This window comes from Cyprinus carpio, chromosome B22, assembly GCF_018340385.1.
Source record: "Cyprinus carpio isolate SPL01 chromosome B22, ASM1834038v1, whole genome shotgun sequence".
NCBI classification, from domain to species: domain Eukaryota; kingdom Metazoa; phylum Chordata; class Actinopteri; order Cypriniformes; family Cyprinidae; genus Cyprinus; species Cyprinus carpio.
In genome coordinates this window covers 4,267,402-4,291,502 of record NC_056618.1, presented here as the reverse complement: position 1 = coordinate 4,291,502, position 24,101 = coordinate 4,267,402, and the positions used below count along the sequence as shown (strand labels likewise).

Genomic DNA, 24,101 nt, shown 5'->3' with positions numbered 1-24,101 from the left:
ATCAGAAGGTCTCCGGAAGAAGGCATTCACCATACACCGAAACATATAATTGTGTTTAAAACCTTCTTCGACAGTTTAGGTCAAACTAGGGGTCATCAGGGCCTCTTATTCTATGCGACCAAGCTACAGTTAAAAGCATTTGCCTTGCTTTTCATCTTTAAACATTAAAGAATGAAGAAGTCTGGATATTGTCTGGACCTCTCTCTGAGAAAACACACACCATATCTGTATGTTTTGGGAAAGCACCTGATTAGATGTGGGAGGATGCACCACATAAACCTTGAGGAAGCTGTGTATTCTTATGAGTGTGTCAGTATCTTTTGTCACAGGTCATGATTCTCTGCAATGGACACCTGGCCCATGATGTGAACAGAGTCACTGGTTGGGCCTAAACACCACAAACTATTCACGCATATAATCCACGTGTACAGATTTTCTAAGTTTATCTATGACGTTCCGTGGCCCTCTGTTAGAGGCATAATTACTGCTGTGTTTGAGTGTTGAAGCTGGCTCTGCTGATGAAAGTGGCTAACGAGTTTCTAAATTATATTTAAACATTAACGTTAATGGTTCTACAGCCTGTTAATGACGAATAAAGGAATAAACACAAACCTGTTTGTTCTTCAGGTGTTTGATTCTGCAGCGGTTCTCGGATCTCTCGTGGTTTCACTGTACTTTCAATAAACTCTGTCCTCTGCAGACTTCACTCTTCTTAAGGGCTAGTTCAATGTTTGGTGATTACTGATGAGGGAGGAGAACCTCGTATCATTGCAGGTATGGGCAGATTGTGTCCAAGAGATGTTCTGTCTCAGTTACTGAGTTCATATGTTTATATAGTAAAAAGACATTTACATTTTGAAAAGAGTCAGTTCAAGTCCATCGATTAAGGCAGGATAAATGGACTTTATTTAAAGAAAATTCGTCAGTGTTCAAGCGTGTCACAAGATGCAGCAAGATTCAATTTTTTATTTAGGCTAACTTTACATTTTTTTTTTTTTTTGTCAGTTTCAGAACATGAGGAAATGTTAACATAATGTAAGATGTAAGTTGTTTAGTCACTCAATACATGATCCACTATTAATGGTCTTATCAGTGATATACTGTTGGAAAGGTTAAATCAACAAACTTCCCAGCTAACAATTTTGGGTCGCCCGAGATTTCGTCAGCACCAAATAAAATGAGTTCAACACAACGGTTTTGTTTATAAACTATATTTATATATTTAATAAATAAATAACTTGACTTAAAGTAGAATATCATTACATTAATTTCTTGCCGCTGAAGTGTAGGCCTACGGTTTTGTACAGCGGGACCGGTTCTTCTTTTGATGACCGTAAACAAAAAACTCGCTCTTAACAACTTGTTCTCTTCAGGCAAATCAAATCCCTCCAAAATCATATTTAATAAAGAGATTGATAAACAAGTTAACAGAGTCACTTAGCCAGTTTAAAATGGAATGACCGTTTTTTAAATCCCGCAAGCACGCAGATCTTCTACGGAAGGCCGGTGAAAGTGCGTGCATATCAGAGGCGCGCAGTAAAGGAAAATGAAACAAACCCTGTGAAGTTTTCCCTGAAAACCACGATTGAAAATTTGAATTATACAAGAATTAAAACAAGTAGCCTAGTTAATATATATATTAGTTCAAATATTTGAATTTGAATCTATTGAAAGGAATTACTGTCAACGTTGACATGTTTTTGCTCGATTTGGTTAATGAAAATAGTTCCAAACAAAGATCACAGCAGGATAGTTGCGCTTCTCTCAGCAACACACAGCAGTGTTTCGTTACTGAATGATTCACATTTTTGAATTTTGAATCATTTGAGTCAGTGATTCAGTGGTGCATTCATAAAGATAGGCACTTGCTTCATTCTTGAAATCAGCCGTTCTGTAGGAACGAATCGTTTGAAGGCAAAGAGTTAAATATTCATTAACTAATACGCTGGTCTTACCACTGAAACTTGGAAGTAGTTTAATCACTTTGCATGTTTGCTAAACAACATTTTGGGTCGCCATTAATAGATTAATTCTGATTAATACAATATACTGTTACTTGTATTAAATTGAGCTGAATTGCTGCATCAGGATGCATCTACTGGCGGTTTAAATACTCCAATATTCAAAATGAAGAGATGCGTGACAAATTAGCCTACTTTTTCCAATACTGTAAATAAGTTTATCATTTTATATATACTACAAGTACACCAGCATTCCTGTAAGGAAACTAAAGTAGACTACAGTGCGTTACAGATATATCAGTTCTCTAAAGGAAATAAGATAAACCCTGCTGTAGATTTCCCTTAAAACCACGAAATGAAATACTGTGAATTAGATACAAGTATAAAAACAAGTACACTAGTTCTTATATATGGTTCAATAAAAATGCATTTTGATCCACATGAACATAGTTCACAAAATAAATTGTGTTAATTATGTCCATTTAACACACAGCATATTTCGGTACTGAATGATTCATGATTCAGGGTCGAATTCATGCGGTTTATCTGTAATCAGTATGCGACATGAAACGCGAGGTGTGAGCTGGAGTTATAAAGCAGCCGAAAATTCTTTCAGACAACATTTCTGGGTCAAGTCATTAATATAAAATGCTTAAATATCCGCAAATAAAAAAAAACAACACTTAAATAGAACGTGCGGTTTATCTGTCCATCAGGATGCGCATAAAGTTGTGTTCGTTACTAAAGCAGCAGCAGAATATTCTTTCAGAAACATTTGGGTCCAAGTCGATTAATATTAAAATAAAGTGATGCGTGACAAATTAGCCTACTTTTCCAATACTGTACGAAGTTTATGTTTTATATTATACTACAAGTACACTACAGTTCGCTGTAGTAAAACTAAAAGTATACTACAGTATTTATTAGTTTATCAGTTCTCTATAGTTAATACTACAGTATGCTGTAGCATTCATTATGGAGTGTTATAAATACTGTAATATATACAGTATAATACACTTTACTATAGTATGGTTCAAAAATACTACAGTATTTACTATAATTTACTATAGTATTTTTTCATGTACCCAGCACTCTGATGCTGATGTTGTTGGTTCACAAAATAAAATTGTGTAATTATTGTCCATTAAACATACTATTAACAACAACAACAACAATAATAAAAAAAAAACTGTTTAGTTTATGAATATGTTGGCAAACATAAGCTATAAAAATGAAGACTTTAGGTGAACATGAACCTGGTGGGGGAAGTACTTGGGTTTTGTCCCCACCAAATGTCAAAAATCAAACCTAAGCCCTTGATTTGTGCTATATTTTAGCTCCACTGAACTGTCTGTAAATGCATTTGAATGCGACTCCAGTCCCTTCTGTTTCCTCTGCAGTGGAAAGATCAGTTTTGTTGACACTTTAATTTACATTTAATTGGACTGGAAAAGCCCCATAGTGTCTTATTATATTAAGTGAAATTATTAACAAAATGTAAGAATTTGACATAAAAGATGATGCATGCATTTAATACGGTTAGGGGAAAATGCCCTTTAAATAGGTCAAAAATTATATGGAAAATCAATTTTAAAAAAGTTTTTGTATACAGTATTAAGTCATATAAAACGTAATTTCCCAAAAACAATATTGTGGCCAGTGAAAATGCTGTGTGGCTAGTAAATTTAGAAAACCACTAGCCATAGTGGCTGGTGTCCAAAAAAGTTAATGTCAAGCCCTGGCTACAACTGTCTGATAGTAAGCTAACTAAAGATAAACAAAAACTAAAGACTTTGGTTTTAACATATCAGTAAATCAGGTGTAGGCCTACCAAACAATCATAAAAGAAAGAAGAATTATATCTTACAGTTGTTGTCAAAAAAAGTCTCCTCTCTTTGCAAGAAATCTTCTAGTCAAGAAATCCCAGCTGCCAAAGATCAGATCATAGGCTACTTGTTCCAGTCAACAAATCCGAGATGCCAGCTGATCTTTTAACATTTGTCCGATGTCTGTGAACTAAATCAGTCTGCAGACCCCGGAAAAAGACAAATGCTGTGTCTGGTAGAAACAATTCAGAAATGACATCGTATGAGGTTGTTTAATCAAACTGTACCTCTAAACTCCTTTTATTGATGTGTAAATACGAGAAATATCTTAACTGCACAACTCACAGAAGACACAACAAACGTGCTGCCGCTGACTAAATGACGTCTTCACCAGGGTACGGTTGCTGCAGTCATTCGTAAGTTCGGAAAAATATCATTGAAGTCTCACTTGTGATTATCTATAAATTAAAATACAAGGACAATATATTTTGTATGTTTTTTGTTTTTAATTGTTGTGGGTTTCAACTTCCATATACTAATATTAGAATTCATAATAATTATGAGCGATGTTTGTGGGTCAAACTGACCCTAGTTTAAATACAGTTCAGCAAAAATCACACAATGAAACAGTAAGTAGTAAATACTGCAACTAGCAAACGGAGCATAATATAACAAAATTATTACTTTACGAATCCACAATACAAAAATGTAATCATGTAATTTAATCAGTGAAGCTGGCAGTGCTCTCTTTTGGTGATAATAATCACTAGACGATTGCTTCCATAACCAGCCAGCTACATTAGTCCGGCTTTTTACAGTTTATCTGCTGGATGATGTGAAAAAGTTTAGGAAGAAACCACAAAATGCAGCTAATACGGCTTTTAAATGTAACCAAAATTACACAATTCAAATCAGCAGACAACAAAACATGAGTAAAAGTGGAAACAAACCATACAGATTTTTATGGACTTACAAGAAAACCAAATTATCTCCCGAAAATAAAACTGAAGAAACGGCCAACAGCAAAGTTACAGCAATATATCTGACATCTGCATTTTCTAACTACACTATAAGTGGAAGAATAAAAACAAGTTAAAAAGAATGCATTCTGAACAACAGTTTGAACTTAAAAATCTTCTTTCTTTCATAAAAGCTTAAACTTTAAAAAATTGATACATGCGCATTATAAGAGAACTGAACATAAAATGAAACCTGTAATAAAGTGTTATGTTATACAACAGTGAAACTATCAGATCTTGTCCATCTTTGAGTTGATCTGGATCTCACAGATGAAACTGCTGATCTTGAACTTTATTTACAGTGAAAACTTTAGAAGTTGTTTCTTTGTCCTGTCGCTGGTTAGGACAGATTTTATTACTCAATGCATTAGAGTGCCACGTTTGGCAAGGTTGAAACCTAAGACTTAAAAAGTGCTGGATCTATGATCTACTTACTGTGTTTGTTTTTCATATGCTTACAAAAAGTTGATGAATGACGGAAACTCTTCCCACATGCAGTGCAGTGATATGGTTTCTCTCCGGTGTGGATCCTCTCATGTCTTTTCAGATGTGCTGACTGAATGAATCTCTTCTCACAGTGTGAACACATGTAAGGTTTCTCTCCAGTGTGGATCCTCTTGTGCAGCTTCAGTTGTTCAACCGTAGTAAAAGTCTTCTCACACTCAAAGCACATGTGATCTTTCACACCAGTGTGTCTCTTCTGATGAACTTTTAAATTGTACAGCCGTGAAAAACTCTTGCCACATGAGGAACATGAATGTGGTTTCTCCTTTGAATGAACTTTCATGTGCTCCTTCAGGACTGAAGCCCATGAAAATGTTTTTCCGCACTGATCACATTCATGCAGTTTCTCTCCAGTGTGGATGATCATGTGTTCCTGAAGGGTTACTTTGTGTGTGAATCTCTTCCCGCACTGATCACATGTGAACGGTTTCTCTCCAGTGTGGATCCTCATGTGAACACTGAGGTTGTGTTTGTATGTAAAACTCTTTCCACACTGAGTGCAGGTGAAACTTTTCTTGTCTCTTCTTTTCAGTAAAGAAACTCTTTTGGTCTGTGTGCGAGTTTTTTTTCTCGTTGTGGCATGATGATGCTTCTGCTCTTCACTCTCCTCATTCTCCACCATCTGGTCTGAAATAAAAGTAAAAAATTGCAATACAGATACTTTGAGAGGCTACACGTTTGACTGTACGCATAGGCTAGCATATGTGGTGTTTTGTAGTTTATTGCTTAAGTGTAGAGGTGCTACTTAGTATTCTGTAAGAAGAAGCCTGTCCTGTAAAATGTAGCATGTGTTGAATAAAGAGTTAAGGGGATTTACTTGTGCAGTTACTGAGTACTAGATTTCAACTACTAAATTTCAACAAAGGTTTCCGTGCCTACGTCTGCACCTTTTCTGCCATGCAGTGTAGAGCCTGTGATTCCTCTTGTTACTTGCCGGAAAATGTTCAAGAAATATTTGCTGGCATTAATGCTACAGAGGGCTCATGGCCTGATGCAAGATAGCGTGCTGTATTGCGTCCATAAGTCTACAGTCAAACTGGATCCTGCCTCGGTACACGAAAAGTTACGCAGACTGCGTTCTCTGTCCGACAAGCTGTTTCTGCAGAACTGAACTCACTATTGCAAAAGGGCAAAATTAAGAAAATCAATTCTTCTCCTTGGATTTCACCTATTGTCGTGGCCCTAAGGAAAGGAGGTACAATTTGTCTCTGTGTTGATCTGATTGAGCCAAATAAGGCACTCATTGTTGACAGTCATCCTCTGCCGCACATGGAGGAACTTCTGAGTGATCTTAGAGGCTTCAAATGGGATGTTCTCAGAGGGAAGTTGAGCTTAAAGTGTGACAGAGTGTCATCAGCAGGTTACAACAGAGAGACTGGAAGAGTCACAGAAAGGCATAGAAGTGGATGTCCTTTGACCACATCCCATGCTGATGACTGCTTCATTGTGAACAGTGCCCTGTGGAACCAGATTATGAATGCCACTCAACTCCAGGCACACGAGTGTCACGTCAGACCATTCGAAACAGCAGCTAGACGACCTGCAAGGATGACAATGCCCCAGCTCATCGAGGTCACATCATCAGGGAACGGCTGCTGGAGGCTAGGGTGCTTTAAATTGAATGGCCTGCACTTTCTCCAGACCTGAATCCCATAGAAAACCTATGAGATCAGTGGAGTCGTGGTGTAGAGGGTTGTAACCCTGCACCCCAGAACCTCAATGACCTGAGGGCAGCCCTTCAAGACGAGTGCAATGCCATGTTTCAGCAGACAATAACAATTGGTTTATGTTTTTTCATTCTACAGACACTAAACAACTGAAATGTGTTATAACCTAATGGTTCTTCAGCCTCTCTGATAAAAAAAGATGAAGAATAAACAGCAACCTGTTTGTTCTTCAGTGTGTTTGATTCTGCAGGGTTCTGGATCTCTCATGTTCTCTCTGTCCTTCAATAAACTCTGTCTCTTCTTCCTGATGCTTTGATCCTTGTACTTGTAGGCTGAAAAAAATAAAATAAAATAATAATAATCAATAAATCCATTATTTATTATTATCAATCTTTTCTCTCATTAATATTCAGGCAGAGAAATATAGAAAAAAACACATACAATTAAAAGATACCAAATATAAACAATGTAAGAATAAAAAAAAATAAAGAATAAACATATGTTGTTTGCTTAAGTCTGTTGACAGCAATAAAATGATCTTTTGTTTGAAACACAAGTTCACAGTGTAAGTCTGTGGATGGGCCTACAGCAATTATGGAAAATGATCTTAATGTGTCAATGAAATCAGATCTGAAGTCATCAGTATAAAGAATGAGGTGAAAACAGGATCTATTATCATGAAAAGACAAAGAGGATTTCTTACATGGTTCATCAGCTGACGTGTAATATTGGGATTTCTCGCTGAAAATCAGGTACCTTTCAGAGGGAGCTGTGGTGCATTTGTTGACACAGAGATGAGTCTCTCCATGTTGATGTATACTTTGTTAAGAAAGACTACATAAACACTCATTAAACAAGTTCAAGACATGAACGGATCAGCAGCAGATCATCACTTTATTCTGAGTGTTTGCTGATAGAAACACATCTTTATCAAACATTGTGATTTGTCCTTATGCATCTGAACACATTTCTAATTTTATTTACTGCATTCATAACAACAAAGTAATTCGCTACATCTTACCGTTTTCTATGTGAAGAGAGACAGACAACTGATGATGACGATCGATTTAAAATGTATAACTCTCTTTATATTAGTGTTAGCAGACACATAAAGAGCACCGAACCTGATGAAAATAATTCAGATATGATTATGTTAAAATGTTGCTCAAACAAACGGTGTAAAGTGTATTTTACAATTACGTGAAATAGCGAACTAACGTTACTCACCTCAGAAAACTCCCAGTGAAGCGCGCGGGAGCGATGACGTCATCACCGCGAGGCGAATCCAACGAGATGAGCCGCGTCACACTGGACAGCTGTCCCAAAGTGAAGTGCACTTTTTTTTATCTTTATTAATTAATGCTTACACAGACAATACGAAAGGAACATAGTCAAGGGATCACATACAAATCCAAAATATAATGACCAAAATTAATCTCAGTCGATCCGCTGTGAAAGTAAAAACTGACGCTGAGACTAATCATTTTCATTTTTTAGTAAACTATAGGCTAGTTTAACAGTTACAACACAATATTACAACTCATAAATGTTTAACACATCTTGATATTACTGCCAGTGATTTCATTTACTTACTGTTAGGACGATCATGAAATGGACTGTGTCTACCTGCTGCTGCTAAAGAAAAGAAACAAACGCACAAAAAGAGAGAGAGAACAGATTGTTTAGCCATTATAAATGATAAAAAAATAAAAATAAAAACATTTGTGCAGTGAGAAGCTGTGACTTAACCATATTTGCAATTACTAATTGAACTGACTGAGTGTAGAACATTACAAAGATCAACACAAATTTGATTAGTGAAATTATGATTTTGAGTTTTGATTATGATCTATAGCCCACATAAAATATTAATAATCAGGCTATTGCCACAAGTAAAAAAAAAAAAAAAAAAAGATAAGAGTAAAAAAAAAAAAATCGTAGGTTAATAAAAGAAACCTCACGCAGAAGTTTAGTTTCTTCCTGGTGTTCAATGACACGATTAAACATTAATATAAGAGCGCAGTGAAATATTATTTAACATACTAAATTAAGTAAACAACTGTCTTCTGTTGACTAATATTTCATAAATCATTCATAAATCATTGAGGAAACGTTTCTGCATTAATTTATATCCAATTTGATTCTTACCAGATGCCATTTTAACAGCAACACAAATCAGAATCGAAAGAGAAACACTGATAGACGAGAAATGACCTGCGCCCCGCCTGCAGAGGCATCATTTTTATAGACTGTTTATTGAAGTGAAATTATTTTAAATTTATTACAATTGATCTTTCTGCGTCCATTTATTTTACTAATTTAAACTTGAAATGAAATATGGAAGATGTGGTTTCTTCTGTAAGTGTTATATAGCAGCTCATGACTATTCAGATTCTGCGTCGTTGCTGCAGACGCGCTTTAGGAAGATGTTTCGTGTCTTTGTGTGATTCATCCAGAGGGTGGCGCTATACTGTTGAATAATAGAACGGCACCTTATTGTATTCTGTCTTGTCTGTAGTCTGTGGAGAAGCTTTCAAGAAAACTTTTCATTGTATTTTGTATATGATACTTGTACACATGACAGTTAAATGACTTAAAGCTTGAAGAAGCTGGGTAAAAATAAACATGTGACACATACATTTTCTATTTAATTTAATAGTTTGTACAAAAATACATTTCTAACTCTGTCAACAATTAGTAGGCTACTTATGCCCTCGTTGTTTCAACTAGCATTCATCTTCGAAACAAAACCTGAGATATTTGAATGAAACCGGAGAGATTTGTGTCCATCGAACAGGTTCACGTTTCAAAAAGTTAATTAAAACGTGGCAAAAGTATCCATATGAATCGAGTTGTTTCATCCAAATCCTCTGAAGAGACAGAATCGCTCTATGTGATTTAACAGTTGTAATTTGGATTTTAATTCACATTAACCCACATCAGAGCACATCAAAACTACTGTAGTAAATGGAAGTTCAGACGTGCACCGCACGCTTTATGCATGACAACCAATCAGATTTAGTCACGGGTGTGAAGCAAGCAGGCACCAGGGCCATTTTGTTTTCATTCAAAAGCTTTTCATTAATTGGTTCATAACACACACAACTCCGACTGCCCCTGTTGAAAAAATCCAGCATATGCTGGGTTTTGTTATTACCTTGCCTGCCTCTCTCTCTCTCTTGTTGGATTGCTGCCTGCCCTTTGACTTTGACCTGTGCTCTGTTACTGGACTCAGTGCAAGGGATTTCTTCACCAATGCAACCTGTTCGTTAAACAGAGGAGGGGAGGATTTCCTTTGTTTGTTCACTCCTCACCAGTAGAGCACTAGAGTGGAGACCAATCTCCTTTTCTGTGCATTTCTCTTAGCGAGACACGAATAAAATATTTTGTTTAGCCTAATGAATTCAAGCACAATATCGAATGGAGAATATATATATATATATATATATATATATATATATATATATATATATAATTTTTAATTAATTGGGCTTTAAAAATAGGAATGTTAAAATATTTAAGGCACAGCTGTTGCATAACAACCTAGCCCGATATTATTTGCTCATGGAAACAATGATGAATAAAATGTTTTAAAATGTGCTGAATTTGCTTATGTCCACAAATAATGTGTTCTTGTTTGTGATGTACATGTGATTAAAACGGTATATGGACGTTGAGGTCTGACTGGACCGATCTTGAACCTTTGTCAAGATGTGTTAAACCTCAAGACATAATTGATTGCCTTTCACGATGTTACACAATGGGTGTGTGATTATTTTATATGCAGGCTTATATATATACACATAAACTATGCAGCAACACATTTACACATCCTGAAGATGACACATTTAGACGTCCAGGGATGTGCAGAAAAGACGTGGAATTCACGGCCAGATGACGTCAAAGATGTCTGTTCAACTTTAATTTTGGAACTATTTTTCAACCATGACGGGACGTGTCGGAGGGACGTCTTTTCAATGGTCAATAAACGTCCAAATGTTTGCTGGGTATGTTTTGACGCTGGGATTCTGGTTTATGTTGGTCATGTGCTGTCAAAGGACCAGGATAAACCAGCAAAAGGACCATATTCTGCACAAATGTAGAGTTAATGTTTATTTTGTATTTTATATTTGTATCTTCCTAATTTTTTCTGCTCTTATTGTATAGCTTTTACTTGTCTTATTTTAAAATTGTTTACCTCGTTGTTCTATTATTTATTTTCTTGTTTTTCTTTTGTCTTTGTCAAGCACCAATTTACCAAGACAAATTCCCTGTATATGCATACATACAGTACTTGGCAATAAACGTGATTCCGATCCTGATTATGATTTTTGTTAATAGAATGCACATCTTATCGTCTTTGATGAAACCCAGTTTCTTGGGGAACACTGTCAAACTGGATTTCTAGACAACGTTTGTATGGTTCTACTATTCTCTGATACTCACCTTGCAAGCCAAGCCATTGTTTGATGCCATTTCTGAATGTATCCCACCATGTGCATGTAAAATTCGAAAAAAAAAAAAAAAAAAAAAAACCTTTATAAAATCTTTTTTCTTTATGGACATGAGATTTTTATGAGTTTATAAGCTTTTATTTATAGAGTTTTGAAGGAGGTCTAGCAGTAATTTTCTCTTCTCCACCACTTGATATTGATGACAAAGGTGCAGACTCCTTTTACTCATGTTTTAATGTATTTTGCGTTCAGAAAATAGGTGGATATTTGGGTTTCAGGGGAGCACCTAAATGGTGGAATATAAACAAAAGCACATTTCTGGGCGTTATTCCTGTTTTCTTTGAACTGGATTTTGTTATTACTTTGCCTTCCTCTCTCTCTCTCTCTCTCTCTCTCTCTCTCTCTCTTGTTGGATTGCTGCCTGCCCCTTTGTCTTGTGCTCTGTTACTGGACTCAGTGCAACGGATTTCTTCACCAATGCACCCTGTTCGTTAAACAACAACCAGGGCTGAGTTTTCCAAAAGCTTCGTAAGCCTAAGAAGTTTGTAAAAACGATCGTACGACTGATCTTAATATTATGGTCTGTTTCCCAAAAGCATCGTAACTTAAGTAGCACTTGAAAATCATCATAGATCTACGAGTGCTCTGGAGTAATCGTAAAGTGAAGTGCATCGTAAGAAGACAGATTTATGCGGTCACCTGCAGGACAATCGGCAGATTACACCTTTAACTTGATTCAAGTGCAATGTGATTATAATATAAGGATTTGATTGTACTTTACACTTTATTACTTGTTTTCTTTCTTTTTTTTTATTTTATTTATAAATGAAATAATTAAAAGGGGCAGAAAAAAATAGAAATACACATCTAAATTAAATGACTGATAAAAAATGAATAAAAGAAGTAATGTAAGAAATGCTTCAAAGACTGGGGGAAAAAATAAGTCAATGACTTGCTGAAGTGCACGAAAACCAGCTATGTATTAGATCCAGAAATAACGTCTCTCTCTCTCTCTCTCTCTCTCTCTATACTGTATATAAAGTACATTATATATTATTATGTAAAGTATAATATTATACACTGTAATATAATATAATATTGTATTGTATTATAGTATAGTTATATATCCAAGTTGTCTGTCTGGAACGCAGCATTAGGTTAACGTCAATAAACGATCGTGTACTACAATTAAGAGCCATTCTATAAGGTGACATTTCAGCACTTGACAAACGGATAGCGACTCCTAAGTAGCACTTAAAGCACAGCTACCTGCGATTGTGTTAAGTGCATTTTTGGGTAACGCAAGTGAAACAATAACGAACGATCATAAAATGACTTGTAGAAAACGCTCTTAAACTCTCAGATCAATCGTTATTGGGAAACCCCGGCCCAGCTCTGTATGCAACAGAGGAGGGGAGGATTTCCTTTGTTTGTTCACTCCTCACCAGTAGAGCACTAGAGTGAAGACCAATCTCCTTTTCCCACATTCATAATCTTTCTTTAGTGAGATGGTCGGAGTGCAGATGAACAGTTGCTAACACTCAGAGGCCTACCTACATGAAGTGGGGCCCCCCGGCAAAATTAATCAGTGAGGCCCTTCTAAAATACTTTATTATTTTTTTTAATTTATCTTTGTTACCAAATGATATAATTATACAACATATAAAATGTGGACAAAACACAACTAATAGTATATACTGCACAAAACAGGACTCACGCTCTCTCACTCGGATGTGCACACTCAAACCATGTATTTGCAGCCTGTGCATTTCTCTTAGCGAGACACGTTGCGGCTACCGAAGCTGATCGCGGCCACTTTAGTCAATGCTTGTGTTTACACCAGATGCGCCGCGGCACTTTTTAAAAGTGTCCCAGAAACGGCTCTCTGTGCCGCGTTGCTAAAGATAGGCGCCTAGTCTATTTTTGACACATGCCGCATCCAAACCGCACAGCAAATACAGTACAAAATAAAAGTCAAAAAATCATGTACATTTCAAAATAAACACCCCGTGTAGACTCCCAATCGTATTTCACATTACTATATTCATGCTAGGAGGCCAGAAATAGATGACGAGAGGTTCATCCTCAAAGTTAAAAAGCCTCACATTATTATATGACACCACAGATCCTTTTTACAAGGACAATTAAAAAAGGATGTGGTGTGGCGTTTAATTGCAGGAGTTGTAGGAGTGGAATAAACAGAATTAAACCGGGCAAAACATTAACATTTAGCCAACCATGTTAGAACACAGAAAAATCAAGAAAAACTATGTTGGACCATAGACTGTAGTGTTGAACAGGCAAATCACATGGTCTCGCGAATCCTACCGCTGCGCTTCTGATCCGCTTCTGGTGTGAGTTGGCACTGCGTGGAGGACGTAACAAAACCTCCTCGGAGCCATAATGCGCCGCAGACGTGCGCAGTGGAAATCAGGGGTGAAGCTTGCCACTAAGCATCGGCAAAAATAATCACCATTAATGTGTCAGGGGGAAACAGTAAGGAGATACTTGAATTATTTACTAATAAACTAGTGTTTTCTGAGTCTGTGTCGCAAGGATGAAGTTGCCGATCCTGACTCACCAACTCAATAGACACGTCTTTAGAGAGAAGTGCATCTTTACGGATTATGATTACAGCTGTTTGTCATATAATTAGAATATCATCAAAAAGTTTATTTATTTCACTAATTCCATTCAAAAAGTAAAACTTGTATATTATATTCATTCATTACACACAGACTGATATATTTCAAATGTTTATTTCTTTTCATTTTGATGATCATAACTGACAACTAAGGAAAATCCCAAATTCAGTATCTCAGAAAATTAGAATATTATGAAAAGGTTCAATATTGAAGACACCTGGTGCCACACTCTAATCAGCTAATTAACTCAAAACACCTGCAAAGGCCTTTAAATGGTCTCTCAGTCTAGTTCTGTAGGCTACACAATCATGAGGAAGACTGCTGACTTGACAGTTGTCCGAAAGACGACCATTGACACCTTGCACAAGGAGGGCAAGACACAAAAGGTCATTGCAAAAGAGGCTGGCTGTTCACAGAGCTCTGTGTCCAAGCACATTAATAGAGAGGCGAAGGGAAGGAGAAGATTTGGTAGAAAAAAGTGTACAAGCAATAGGGATAACCACACCCTGGAGAGGATTGTGAAACAAAACCCATTCAAAAATGTGGGGGAGATTCACAAAGAGTGGACTGCAGCTGGAGTCAGTGGTTCAAGAACCATTACGCACAGACATATGCAAGACATGGGTTTCAGCTGTCGCATTCCTTGTGTCAAGCCACTCTTGAACAACAGATAGCATCAGAAGCGTCTCGCCTGGGCTAAAGACAAAAAGGACTGGACTGCTGCTGAGTGGTCCAAAGTTATGTTCTCTGATGAAAGTAAATTTTGCATTTCCTTTGGAAATCAGGGTCCCAGAGTCTGGAGGAAGAGAGGAGAGGCACACAATCCATGTTGCTTGAGGTCCAGTGTAAAGTTTCCACAGTCAGTGATGGTTTGGGGTGCCATGTCATCTGCTGGTGTTGGTCCACTGTGTTTTCTGAGGTCCAAGGTCTACGCAGCTGTATACCAGGAAGTTTTAGAGCAATTCATGCTTCCTGCTGCTGACCAACTTTATGGAGATGCAGATTTCATTTTCAAACAGGACTTGGCACCTGCACACAGTGCCAAAGATACCAGTACCTGATTTAAGGACCATGGTATCCCTGTTCTTAATTGGCCAGCAAACTCGCCTGACCTTAACCCCATAGAAAATCTATGTGGTATTGTGAAGAGGAAGATGCAACATGCCAGACCCAAGAATGCAGTAAAGCTGAAGGCCACTATCAGAGCAACCTGGGCTCTCATAACACCTGAGCAGTGCCACAGACTGATCGACTCCATGCCACGCTGCATTGCTGCAGTAATTCAGGCAAAAGGAGCCCCAACTAAGTACTGAGTGCTGTACATGCTCATACTTTTCATGTTCATACTTTTCAGTTGGCCAAGATTTCTAAAAATCCTTTCTTTGTATTGGTCTTAAGTAATATTCTAATTTTCTGAGATACTGAATTTGGGATTTTCCTTAGTTGTCAGTTATAAGTATTAAAATTAAAAGAAATAAACATTTGAAATATATCAGTCTGTGTGTAATGAATAAATATAATATACAAGTTTCACTTTTTGAATGGAATTAGTGAAATAAATCAACTTTTTGATGATATTCTAATTATATGACCAGCACCTGTATAATGAAGGAGTTTTGATTTGTTTAATTTCATTAAGTAGTAATTTAATATGTATATTTATCATGTCTGTGAGGCAGGTATTCGTGGAGTTTCTGTTAAAGACAAGAAAGAATGTGCATCATGTTTGTTTACTTTTTTTTATAAAAGCACAACGTTAACATTTTGTTGATATTGTGAGTGCACACAAATAAAAGAAGACACTATACAGTTACGAATGATGTATTACTCTTACCTTTATTAGCAAAAATGATGGTGTATTCACTGAGAAAAAAAATTCAAGTGATTGCGCTGGCGCATAAATATCCTGCAAAGAGCTTTAGCTTGCAAAATATTGGATACAGCGTACATTTATCTAGGTTTAATGTTTAAAAATTGTTATATGCTTGAACTGTTATATATCTATAGATTTTTTTTAGGCAAGTCATGATGATTTAAGAAAGCTAAATTGATCAATCATAGGCTCACTGTCTGCCGCTGGCCGCTTAGTCGTTACTTAAAATAAAAATGTATATTTAACAAACAAAAAAATGCTCCAAACCTTTTTCTAAATTAACTTAATAAAAAACGAACCAAAATATAATCACTTTGCCATTACATATAAAACTGAACTGTTTTAATTGCTGGAACAGTAGTATAAGCTGTTTTGGGAGGGGGGTGGGGGGAGACTAGCTCGGGTCGTACTCAGGCCGGTAATTCTGATAAGATGTCAGACATGTCCGTCCGGACTATAGGGTCTGAGCATCTCGGGCCAGGGCCGGGTTAGGGCGTAAATTTGCCCGTGCAGGGCTCTAGGATGGAGAGATGTCGCTGCTTGTTTTAGCTATTTATATTCACATTCCTGTTGGTTTAAATGGTCGGCCATTGGAGTCCCCCTTAAAATGCGGGGCCCTATGCATTTGCCTGTCTTGCTTGCCCCATTGCTATGCCTCTGTTAACACTGACCCAGGGAAGGAAAACTGCGGCGGAATATGCTTTGTCTTTTTAGACACTTGCAGCGCAAAAAACATGGACTGAGGATCCTCTTAACCCTTTAGGAGCCAGTTTTGACATCAAGATTTCAAAAGCTTTGGCTTGAAAGGGCTTAAAGATAGAGATCTACTGTAAATTTAAAAAATGTTGGGCATGATCGAAAGTTTATGTGCGGTGTAAATATACTCATCTAATTTGCATATTATGACGTCATCAGTGGGCGGCCATCTCGAATTTCAGAATATTCAGGAAATAGTAGATACTGAATTGATGTTTGAACTTATTTGCATGTTTTGTGTGTGTGTGTGTGTGTGTGTGTCTTTTTATCCTCATTCCAACTGATCAGAAAAGAGGAAGCTGACAATAAAACAGGAGGAAGTACTAAATTATTACTATATTACTATACTATACAGTATAGTAGTAAAACATATGTGAACAGTAGCCTACTTTTTTATCAGTTCTTCAGTAATATTCAGGAAATAATAGATATTGAATGGATGTTTGAACTTATTTGCATGTGTGGTTTTATTTTAATTCTCATTCCAAATGATCAGGAAAAAATGGAGAAACAAAAACAGGAAAAAGTAGTAAATTATTACTATATTACTGTGCCATAGTTAACCCTCTGAGGTCTAAGGGTATTTTGGGGGCCTGGACCTTTTGTCATTCCCTGACATTTGTGCTTTTTTCAGTTTCTTATAAATATCTAAATGGCTAAAGTCTAATCTCACTGTAATCAGCACAAACTGGGCTATAATAATATGTGAGCAGCATGTATGTACATGATTGTGTTTTTGAGAAAAAAAAATTTTATGCGTGGTTAGTTAAAAACTAAAAATGTTAAATCACTTGAACAAGGCAATAAAACACATACAGAACATTGGTTCCTGGGACTTTTGAGAACTGGAGCTTGTAGCCTAGAACTTTTTTTTCTAAATTATGTGAAAATCATCTTGTTTACTCACTTACAGAAAACAATATATTGATTAAAATTTTCTAAGACACTTTTTGTTGGTAAAAGTCATATGCGAGAAGACGTCAACTATCATGAATGTTGAAAAGAGCTGAGAATATTTTTTTCAGGTTTTTTAGGGGGATAAATTGAAAGAACAGCATTGTTTGTTACATCTGTTACATTTACATTTATTTGTTACATTTATATTATTTACATCAAGCTTTTGAATGGTATAGTAGTGTATATTGTTATTGAAACTTCATAATGTTTCACTTGATTATACATTTAGTCAGGAATTATAGTTTGGAAAAAGTCTAACTAGTAAAATGTTTACACATTACAGTATGTGAAACCTAATACAAGTATATTAATAAATAAAAAGAGACTTACTCGTGTTTATGATCTCTGCTGAATAAAGCACTTCAATCTTTTTTTTTCTGAGGAAATCCAAATCTCAAATCCTGAGGTAATCCACATCACATCTTTTTGGGGTGAATTATGTCTTATTCCTCTCATCGAGAAGCAAACAGTAAAATAAAAAACCTTGAACAGTCTTGCTGCGTTGTCTTCTGTTGTGTGGGCGTATTCAAGCCGCGCGCTTCAGTGAAACATTATCATCTCAAAAGGGCGTGGTCACATTAGAAGATAATGAAGGGAGACGTGAAAGACAGACATCGCATTGTTTTTTTGCATATTGATTACTTTATCACAGAATATTTGTTTTCAGCAGCACTTGTCAAGCTTTCTATAGATATCTCTCTCATGTCTCTTCGTTGAGTATTCACTGAGTTACAGTTCATTTTAATGACGCGTTTGTAAATGAAGATCACCGCAGACAAAGGCTGCAGACAGCACTCCTTGTTTGTTATCTTTATTTTATAAATGCACAAAGTTTTCTTGTTATTATGTCTGTATACAAAAAAAGTAGACCCTTTACAGATTCAATCAATGTATTGCTCTTATTTCTACGATCAAAACTGAAAGTGTAATTTAAGTTCTTTTCGGGGTTATCAGGACAAAATGTCTCATAACGCGTATACGCGTTAATCAACTCCAGAGGGTTAAAGAATCTCTTTAACCTGGCTTACACATAACACACTAATATGCTTCTAATATCCAAATCCGTTAAAGGATTTTTAGGCTGCATTAATTAGGTAAACCGGAACCGTGAACACTTCCCATAACACCCGATGCACTTGCTACATCATTAGAAGAATGGCATCTACGCTAATATTAGTCTGTTTCTCTCTTATTCTGAGGTCACCGTATCCACCAGATCCAGTCTGTATCCAAGTCAGAGGGTCACTGCAGTCACCCGGATCCAGTATGTATCCAGCCCAGATGGTGGATCAGCACCTAGAAAGGACCTCTACAGCCCTGAAAGACAGCGGAGACCAGGACAACTAGAGCCCCAGAGACAGATCCCCTGTAAAGACCTTGTCTCAGACGACCACCGGGACAAGACCACAGGAAACAGATGATTTCTTCTGCACAATCTGACTTTGCTGCAGCCTGGAATTGAACTGCTGGTTTCGTCTGGTCAGAGGAGAACTGGCCCCCCAACTGAGCCTGGTTTCTCCCAAGGTTTTTTTTTTCTCCATTCTCTCACTGATGGAGTTTTGGTTCCTTGCTGCTGTCGCCTCTGGCTTGCTTAGTTGGGGACACTTCATTTACAGCGATATCGTTGACTTGATTGCAAATTATTGCAGAGATACTATTTAAACTGGACTGAGCTGCATGATGACATCACTGAATTCAATGATGAACTGCCTTTAACTGTCATTTTGCATTATTGACACACTGTTTTCATAATTAATGTTGTTCAGTTGCTTTGACGCAATCATTTTTGTTTAAAGCGCTATATAAATAAAGGTGACTTGACTTGACTTGACTTTCAGTAATCCCAGTTATTGTTGAAGCAGTCATGTCAGGGAGATTCTGTGTGTATCTAGGTGAAAGCAAAAGCACTTTATTTGGCCTTCTGAAAGTAGATCCATTTAGGAATATTTAAGATTACTTACAACAGAACAGCAATGCATTTTATAGACGACCGTTTCGTGAACCTAGGAGAGGAGGTCATTCTGACTTTGCTACGACAATCTGGCACCCCTGAATCAGCTACTGTAAGTATGTTTTGTTATTAGTTTTAGTATTTGCTATTGAATGTTCAAATGTGGAGTTTTGCGCGGCGTGCGCGCGTGTGAGAGAGAGAGAGAGAGAGAGGGGGGGGTCACAAAGTGGAGTCAGCTGTCTTAACCGTCCGTGGCTTGTGTACTGCAAACACATATGAGCTTCATCACTGTCTGTCACGAGACTCTGTTCCTCTTTCGGGCTTGAACTGATGGTAAAACTAAGGAAATTATTAACTGTCTTTACATTTATTTTGAAAGATGAAGCTTGTGATTATGGAAAAGGGCGTTACATTTCCGACGAGTGCTTGCGGTGACTGGCCAGTCACAATATACTGGGTCAGTTGGTCAATCAGAGCAGACATGTGCTTGTCAGAAGGAGGGACTTTGTAGAAAACGACGCGTTTGAGAGAGGCAGAGCATAGAGGACCTACAATAATGTACAGTATTTGAAAAATAATGTGTTTTTTTAACATTGAAGCATGTCAACATATTCTGTTACACCAAATACACAAAATAATGATCTTTAAAAAAGCATCATATGACCCCTTTAAAAATAAAGCTTCAAGTTTTCAAAATGAAGAAGAAATTTGGAACATCAAATTCAATTTGCAGAAATTCAGATCGTACAGAAAGTAGGTCAAAGGTTATCCACAAGGAAGAGTAGATGATCTCAGAAAAGTCAAACAATGCTTTTACAGTAACTGGAGCAGACATGTTCGGTTCACTTAGGCTGGTTTTGTAGTGGCCACAACATATTACTCATGTAATCGTGATAATACATCAGGGCCACAAGATATTTATTTTTTGGGAATGTAAGAATCCACCCACCAGCCCAAGAAGCTCAATCCAGCGGCCTGGTTGAAGGTTTAATGCGTATTCAGTCTTTTACTTGTGTTTCTGAATTTATCAGGATTTAGTTTGAATTTTAGTCTAGCTCCGTGTAGAATCTGACTCCAATTTCATGTGACAATTAAATTTGGGCAATATTTCTATCAAATGTTGATCACAGATATCGATCGTTTATTAATTTAGATATTTCAGTATTCTGGAAATCCCATACTTTCAATTATTCGTTCATTAGGGACCAGGTATCGCACAGGAATTACTCTCAGCTGATAGTGAACCCATGAACACAAACTCATCAGTCCTGAACTTACTCAGAGGATGCAGGTTGATTATAATAACTTTAAGTGAGCTGCCCCCTGCATGCTCATAACAAAAAGTGTATTTTTCTCTATTACCAGAGATGCATCGTGTTAAGCCAGTGACAGAAATCAGAAGCCCCTAATGGTGTTCCCCATGGTTCATCCATTGGTGCTTCAGTATGATCTGTCCTGAATGCAGATTTGCAGAAAATACCACTACACATTAATCTACTTGAAAAATGATTTCAGAAGACATCAGAATGAGTCAAATATAACAATTTATTATCAGTCAGGTAAATAATGTATTATGCCAATCTACATAGGAGTAAAGGATGCATACCTGACTTCAGGAAAATACATAATATAGAGTGTGTGGACACAGTCCATACTACAAGCTTTCTGGCTACAGAATCGCAAAGAAGTGTTTTGTCACTTCCCTTGTATACAGACAACAAAGAAATCTTCAAATCAGTTGTACAAACAAAAAAGGCCATTTGGTTGTTAGGTTCGGTGATGAAAGGTCACACCTGGCTGGAGATAAACATTCTCACAGACCCCTAAAGGGGAGCACACCCCCTCCTCAGCAGAACACAATTCTAGAAAAGTTTTCAATCTTTCTTATAATACAAGTGACTACTGTGAAATCGAGACCAATTTACCAATCGTACAGAGACCTTTAAAATGACACCAAACATGAAAAGTTTATGATCATGAATCCTGAAGATATAGTAAATGTTTTATGTGAGCATAGCAACTTGAGTTCTTGGCATTTCTCTGTCAACTTTTAGTGACTTGGACCATGTGTCCAGGGGGGAAGGATGGCTGAAGGGACCGAAGAGCAAATGTTCTTTCTTCCAGATCTTCCTATCTGATCAAATCATTGCGAGAGTTCCTGAGTGTTTGGCTTCACAAAGATATAATTTCATAAGGAATAATTTCATTCTTTTCAGGAATGTCATATTTACTCGTGGGAGCGTGATAATATGCTGTGGCCACGAGATCATTTTGTGGAGATAATCATATGGAGATGATGACATCCAGGAATCGCAGTGCGGCTGCCGCTTTCTCTCGTAGTGGAAGTGTTTTGTGTGGTCTCAAGGCAGACATTGTCATAGTTACAAACAACAAGGTCACATTTGATTTTACTAAAAATAAACAAAACATAACGGAAATTCAGTATATGTGTTATTTGCTAATTATCATTTTATAGCACTATGACTAGAGTAGTTTTTATATCAGACACAGTTAACAATGACATTTTACACGTAGCCTAATTGTATTTTTATCTGGCAAACTAACTCATTTATTTATTTATATCTCTGTAAAAGATTTTTGATGGATCATCCAATGGGAATTCCATTAGGCTACATTTTAAATGATCATCATGTTTTCAACACAACGACATGAGCGCAGTGAAATATTCCATTGGTTATTAATATTCTGCCCGGTAATAGGTTAAAGGTGCTAAAAAAACAACAACATGTTTTTATCTCTGCCGGCACCTGCTGCGATGAGCGTGGAAGTGGAAGTTTGGGTGCATGCAATGGCGTAGCGTCTTATATGCAGGGTATGCAGGTGCATATGGGCCCGGGCAGTTTGGGGGCCTGCCGAGCTGGGGGGAACTTTTAATTGAAACGAGGGAACGAATAGAGCCCTGCATGGGCCTGGCCCTTGTTCAACAGCTTATGAGAATTCTCGGCCCGAGTCCGACTGGATAATAAATTCTTCTTCTCTTTTCTTTCTCTCTTTGTCATGATGTTCCTCGATCTTCATCTTCTTTTTTCTCTTCTTTCTGTTTCTCCATCAATTCTTCTTTTTCTGCTTTCATTTGCTCCACTTTCTTCATCAGTATGTTCTTCTGTTGTTCTTGTATTTCTCTCTCCATCTCTCTGAACATCTTACATGAGTAGTAACTCCCTCCGTTCTCTTTCACCATGTTGTCTATCTTCTGCAGTAGATCAGTAACCTGTGTTCGGTCTCCAGTCTCTTTATTATTGAACACATGGAATCTGTTTCCACACACTTCAATCAAGTTTTTAAGGGAAGATCCAGGGTTTCCCAAAAAACAATCTATGGTTTTCCTCTTTAGAAAGTCTCCTCTAGTGAAGATCACTATGATATACATTAATGAGTTTTCACCAAACATCTCTTGAATGATCCTCACTGCTGTTTGTTCTTCTTGAGTGAATTTTGTTTAATCCATGCAGATTTTCTGATCATTACCTTGTGACTGAAACCATGTCTGATGATTATGAATGGATTCTCCTCTTCATTTCTTCAAATTCCTTCAGTTTCTCCATCTGTATCTATAACAGTGTCTCTGTGGAGAAAACACCACTATTTTCCTCAACCGTCTGCTCTAATTTCTCCATCAACACAGACACTTGTGTGTTCAGGTCAATGAAATGATGTCATCCTCCAAATCTCTCAATGACAGACTGTGTTTCTTCATTTAGTTCTGCTGTCTGATGCTCTGAATTCTGCTTTATGAGGATCATGATGGGTTTGTTGATTCTTGAGCTGAAGATCCTCTGTAAATATATGTGGCATTGAATTGACTTTATACTAAAACGCTCTGCTGGACAGAGTTCTGAGGTCTGTGTAACAAAACCAGCCCAAATAATATGACCCTATCCAAATATAAAAACTCAACATATATGTATATTAGAGTTACTGTTTTGCATTATACATTAATTCAACCTAAAAATCCCTATTAGTGATCATAAAAGGTCTGCTTTCATATGAGTCTAAATGTAGACAATACTGTATACATGTTAAACACACGCTGTGTTATAATGCTGTATTAAAAACTACAGACAGCTGCTTTAATGCAGTGCTGCAGATATGGCGTCAAAACCTACAAGACTAATTCACCGTGGGCTTTTATAATGCGGTTTCTCAATTTTATCAGTGAAATAAGTTCTGTGGAAAACATAAAAAGGTGATACTTGAATGTTTTGTTCTATAGCTTACATTGCACGCACTCATATTAAAAACATGAATTTTGAAGTTCATTTATTTCAGTAATTCAACTCAAAATGTGAAACTTGTGTATTAAATAAATTCAATGCACACAGACTGAAGTAGTGAAGAAGTAGGTTCTTTTAATTGTGATGATTTTGGCTCACATTTAACAAAAAACCACCAATTCACTATCTCAATAAATTAGAATATGGTGACATGCCAATCTGCTAATCAACTCAAAACACCTGAGTTGTTTCC

The 24,101-nt window shown here is 36.9% G+C and overlaps 1 pseudogene; it reads right to left on the bottom strand.

The window, feature by feature from the left end:
- Positions 1-5,323: 5,323 nt before the first annotated feature.
- LOC109047097 lies at positions 5,324-8,590 on the bottom strand (annotated as a pseudogene).
- Between the last annotated feature and the right edge of the window lie 15,511 nt (positions 8,591-24,101).